Raw genomic sequence first — 6,000 nt, 5'->3', positions numbered from 1 at the left:
AGGTGATCTATCTATTGTTGTTAGTGGGGTATTAAAGTCCCCTGCAATTACCATATTCTTATCAATAAGGTTGCTTATGTTTGTGATCAATTGTTTTATGTATTTGTGGGCTCCCGTATTTGGCTCACAGACATTTATAATGGTTAGCTCTTCCTGATGGGTAGACCTTGTAATTATTATATAATGCCCTTCATCTCTTGTTACAGCCTGTAGTTTAATGTCTAGTTTGTCTGATATAATATGGCTACTACAGCTTCCTTTTGAGTTCCAGTAGCATGATAGATAGTTCTCCATCCCCTCACTTTCAATTGGAAGGTGCCCTCAGGTCTAAAATGAGTCTCTTATAGACAACAAAGAGATGGGTCTTGTTTTTTGCATCCATTCTGATACCCTATGTCTTGTGATTGGAGCATTTAGTCCATTTACATTCAGTGTTATTATGGAAAGATATGGGATTAGAGTCCTTGTGATGTCTGCAGGTTTCATGCTTGTAGTGATATCTCTAGTACTTTGTCTCACAGGATCCCCTTAGGAAGTCTTGTAGGGCTGGTTTAGTGGTGATGAATTCCTTCAGTTTTTGTTTGTTTAGGAAGACCCATATCTCTCCTTCTATTCTAAATGACAGACTTGCTGGATAAAGGATTCTCAGCTGCATATTTTTTCTGTTCATCACATTGAAGATTTCCTGCCATTCCTTTCTGGCTTGCCAAGTTTCAGTAGTTAGATCCGTCAGTAGTTTCATCAGTCTCCCTTTATATGTTAGAGCATGTTTTTCCCTAGCTGCTTTCAAAATTCTCTCTTTACCCTTGTATTTTGCCAGTTTCACTATGATATGTCATGCAGAAGATTGCTTCTAGTGACGTCTGAAGGGAGTTCTCTGTGCTTCTTGGATTTCAATGCCTTTTTCCTTCCCCAGGTCAGGGAAGATCTCAGCTATGATTTCTTCAAGTACACCTTCAGCCCTATTTCTCTCTCTCTTGCTCCTCTGGAATCCCAATGATGCATATGTTATTGCGTTTTATCACATCACTTAGTTCTCTAGGTCCCCCTCATACTCCTGGATTTTTTTTATCTCTCTTTTTCTCAGCTTCCTCTTTTTCCATAATTTTATCTTCTAATTCATGTATTCTCTCCTCTGCCTCTTCAATCCGAGCTGTCGTCGTTTCCATTTTGTTTTGCATTTCGTTTAAAGCGTTTTTCAGCTCCTCCTGACTGTTCCTTAGTCCCTTGATCTCTGTAGCAATAGATTCTCTGCTGTCCTCTATATTTTTTTCAAGTCCAGCAATTAATTTTATGAGTATTATTTTGAATTCATTTTCTGTTATATTGCTTAAATAGTTTTTGATCAGTTCATTAGCTGTCGCTTCCTCCTGGTGTTTCTTTTGAGGAGATTCTTCTGTTTCTTCATTTTGGATAGTCCTTGCAGTGGTGCAGAACTGCAGTGCTCTGCCCCTGTGCTGTCTGGAGTAACTTGTGTTGGTGGGCAGGGCTGCAGTCAGACCTGAAGTCTGTCCCCAGCCCACCGCTGGGGCCACAGTCAGACTGGTGTGTGTTAGTGTCAAGCGTTGGGTGGGGTAAAGATAGGAGTTAGAGTCAAAAATAATTTTTTGCAGTCAAAGGCTTTATTGGGAACTAAGGTTCTGAGCGAGGTTCTGTGACTCAGGGAGTGAGAGGAGTCAGGGAAGTTGCGCCTGGGTGTGGTGGGGTAGGGTTTTTAAGCTGCAGCAGTTCTGGGTTTAGGTCCGGGTGGGTCTTTCTTTCATGCCAGGTTGTGCTGTTGCTCGTTGATTGGTTAACTTTCAGTTCGTTCTGGAGAGCTGCTCAGGGCTTTTCGTTGGATTGTGCTGGCACTCAGTGATTGGTTGACCTTCAGTTGTTCTGGCACACTGGCGAGGTGGCCGTCCCCTTCCAGGGACATCCTAACACTGTGTACCTTATCTTCCTCTCTCCCAGGGGCAGGACTCACTGCAGAGTGGTGTGGCCCCTGTCTGGGCTACTTGCACACTGCCAGGCTTGTGGTGCTGCTTTGATGGGATCTGGGATATTAGCCGGGGTGGATCCACAAGGTGCACAGGGGCGGGATGGGCAGGCTCAGTTCACTTTGCCTTCTGTGTTCTCCTGTGGGATGGGCTCTGTGGCACCGGGAAGGAGGCATACCTGCTGGAGGGATGGATTCACAGAAGTATATCGTTGGGTGTTTGCACGGTGCAAGCAAGTTCCGTGATGGGAACTGGTTCCCTTTGGGATTTTGGCTGGGGGATGGGCGAGGGAGACATTGCTTCCCAGTGCCTTTGTTCCCCTCTGAGCTGTGCTCTGTCCTCTGGGGCTCAACTCTCCCTCCCGTTGTCCTCTAGCTCTCCAACTCTCCAAGCCGAGCTGTTGACTTATAACATTCCAGATGTTAAGTCCTGCTGGCTGTCAAAACACACTCTGTCCGGCCCCTCCACTTTTGCAAGTCAGACTCAGGGTCTCTGCCTTGCTGGGCGGGCTGCCCCTTCACCACCCTGGCTCCCTCCTTCCAGTCCATGTAGCGCACACCACCTCTCTGCCCTTTCTACCAGCTTCCTTGGGCCTCTTGATACACTTGGCTCTGGCGAGTCCTTTCTGCTAGTCTTCTGGCTGTTTTCTGGGTTATTTAGGCAGATGTGGGTGGAATATAAGTGACCTGCAGGAAGCGGTGTTCCCAGAATCCTTCTACGCTGCCACCTTAATACCGCCTCCCCCCCCCGCCCTTTACTTCTGAAGGACTTCAGCTTTGACCTGTTCCACCCCTCTGTGGGAGGGTCTCACTCAGCAATGGCTGAAGGAGCACTGGCTGAATGTAGGCTGCACCCAGGAACGCTCGCTGGACCCTGCTGCTGCCAGTGCCCTGACACTGTGAACAGGTGCCAGCCCGCCCAAGAAAAAGCTCATGAGATAGTGTAGCAGCAGCTTTTCAGGGATTATGGAAAATCACATCACATATCTTGCACCAGGCTTCACTCTTAACAACCTTGTTACAGCACCAGCGAAAGTGGCCATTTTCTGGGGTCTACTGGGACTAGGTGCCTTCAACAGTCTCTACCAAACGTCCTTCTAGTAGTGGAACCACTTTTACCCATGTGGCCTGCGAACCTCACGGACCCTTCTCTGTTCCTGGGGATTCACCCTTCCTATCAGAGCACCACCAGATATCGAGCTGCAGAGTTGAAGACTTTGCACTCCCCCCTGTTTACAGTCTCTCCTTTCTCCTTTATCCTTTTTTAGTTTAGTCTCTGCTGCTGGTTCCAAATTTCCACTTTCTCTCCAGCTGCTTTTGGGGAGGGGTGCTTTTCCTGTATTCTCCCCCTGCCCATCTCCTTCCTCTCTCTGCCAGCAAAGGTACCTCCCTTCCCATGGCTTCTTGCTCCCAAGTTCACGTCTCCACACCATGTTCCTACTGAATTCTGTGGTTCAGGTTGTGCAGATTGTTGTGTTAATCCCCCAATCAGTTTTCTAGGTTGCAGGATGGTTTAATGTTGTTCTGGCTGTACTCATAGATGCCAGATACACAAAAAACTTCCATGCTGTTCTGCCATCTTGGCTCCTCACCCAGCATAATATCTATTCTTTTGAATCTGTTCCAAAAACTATGGAAATGAAAAAGAAAATTTCAAACTCATTCTGAGGTCAGCAGTATGTTTATTTCAAAACTACACAAAGACCCTGCTAAAAGGAGAATTACAGACCAATTGCCCTGATGAACACGAATGCAAAAGTTCTCAACAGGACACTATCAAATCGATTAAAAAATGCATTAATTATTCACAATGATCAAGTGGGACTTATTCTTGGACTTCCAGGCTGGTTCAGAATCTTCAAATCAATCAATATGATTGATCACATTAACATAGAAAAAGTATAAGAATCATATGACCCTCTCAATAGATGCAGAAAAGCATTTTACAAAACACAGCATTGTTTCTTGATAAAAACAAAAACAAAAACAAAAAGTTCAAGACAGTAGGGATAGAAGAGACATACCTCAATATCATAAAGGCCATATACAAAAGACCCACAGCTAATATCATCCTCATTGGGGGAAATCAGAGTATTCCCCCTAAGGTCAGGAACATGATGGGAATGTCCCCTATCACCACTCTTTTTCAACATAGTACTGGAAGTCCTAGGCACAGCAATCAGAAAAGAAAAAGAAATAAAAGGCACCCAAATGCGCAGGGAAGAAGTCAAACTTTCCTTCTCACAGATGATCTGATACTCTATGTGGAAAACCTAATAGACTCCCCCAAAATACTAATAGAACTGGTACATGATTTTAGCAAAGTTTCAGTATACAAAATCAACATACAGAAATCAGTCTCATTATTTTACACCAGTAATTAAGCAGAAGAAAGGGAAATCAAGGACTTGATCCCATTTAAATTGCACCAAAAAATATAAAGTACCTAGGAATAAACCTAACCAAAGAGGTAAAACAATCTGTGTGCTGAAAACTATAGACAGCTTATGAAAGAAATTGGAGAAGACACAAAGAAATGGAAAAACATTCCATAATCATGTATTGCAAGAACAAATATTGTTAAAATGTCAATACTACCCAAAGTAAACAACATATTCAATGAAATCTCTATCAAAATGACACCAGCATTCTTCACAGAGCTGGAGGAAACAATTCTAAAATTTGTTTAGAAACAGAAAAATTCCTGAGAAGGGATGCATTAAATACTTGATGGGGATTAAAGAGGGCACTTGTTTTTTTTTTCAATATATGAAATTTATTGTCAAATTGGTTTCCATACAACACCCAGTGCTCATCCCAAAAGGTGCCCTCCTCAATACCCATCACCCACCCTCCCCTCCCTCCCACCCCCCATCAGCCCTCAGTTTGTTCTCAGTTTTTAAGAGTCTCTTATGCTTCGGCTCTCTCCCACTCTAACTTCTTTTTTTTTTCCTTCCCCTCCTCCATGGGTTTCTGTTAAGTTTCTCAGGATCCACATAAGAGTGAAACCATATGGTATCTGTCTTTCTCTGTATGGCTTATTTCACTTAGCATCACACTCTCCAGTTCCATCCACATTGCTACAAAGGGCCATATTTCATTCTTTCTCATTGCCATGTAGTACTCCATTGTGTATATAAACCACAATTTCTTTAAGGAGGGCACTTGTTTGATGAGCACCAAGTATTGTATAGAAGTGTTGAATCACTAAATCATATGCCTCCAAATAATATTACACTGTATGTTAACAAACTGAATTTTAAATAAAACTTTGGAAAGTAATATTGAGAAAAGAAAAAATAAAATAAAACAAATTTAGTAACAAGAGATAAAGAAATATACTATATAATCATAAAGGGGACTATCAAACAATAAGATATAACAATTGTAAATATTAATGCCCCAAAAAGGAAGCACCCATATGCAGCAATAAATAACAAGTACATAAGAACTCATTGATTAAAAATCAATAATAGCAAAACACTTTAACACCCCCACTTACATCAATGGATTGACACTAAACAGAAAATAAACAGAAACAATGGCTTTAAATGACACACTGTACCAGATGGACTTAACTGATATATGCAGAATATTCCATCCTAAAACAGCAAAATACACATTCTTTTTAAGTGCACATGGATCATTCTCCAAAATACATTACATATTCAGTCACAAATCATACTTTAACATGTATAAAAAACATTGAAATCATACCGTGCACCTTTTCTGACCACAATGATAATGATAAGTAAATCAGAAAAAAAAAGGATGTGGAAAGAAAACAAACACATGGAAATCAAGTAAGAAGCTACTAAACAATGAATGGGTCAACAGGAAATCAGACAAGAAATTTAAAAAATACATGGAACTAAATTAAAATCAAAATGCAACGGTCCAAAATCTACAAGATGCCAAAAAAGAAAAAATAGCCCAAGGAAGGAAGTATATAGCAATACAGAGTTACATCAAGAAGCAAACAAAATCTCATATAAACAAACTAACTTTATATCTAAAGGAGA

General features: G+C 41.7%; 1 protein-coding gene across 1 annotated transcript in view; it reads right to left on the bottom strand.

Moving 5' to 3' along the window:
- Positions 1–1,600: 1,600 nt before the first annotated feature.
- Positions 1,601–6,000, bottom strand: part of NBDY (negative regulator of P-body association) — a 281,469-nt gene continuing 277,069 nt past the window's right edge. The window contains exon 3 of the mRNA XM_043571381.1: positions 1,601–2,157. The gene's annotated coding sequence lies outside the window, so the exon portion shown is untranslated. The remainder of the gene's footprint in view (positions 2,158–6,000) is intronic.

This window comes from Prionailurus bengalensis, chromosome X (assembly GCF_016509475.1).
Source record: "Prionailurus bengalensis isolate Pbe53 chromosome X, Fcat_Pben_1.1_paternal_pri, whole genome shotgun sequence".
NCBI classification, from domain to species: domain Eukaryota; kingdom Metazoa; phylum Chordata; class Mammalia; order Carnivora; family Felidae; genus Prionailurus; species Prionailurus bengalensis.
The sequence above is the reverse complement of the archived record's forward strand: the minus strand, read 5'-3'. Positions and strand labels throughout refer to the sequence as shown.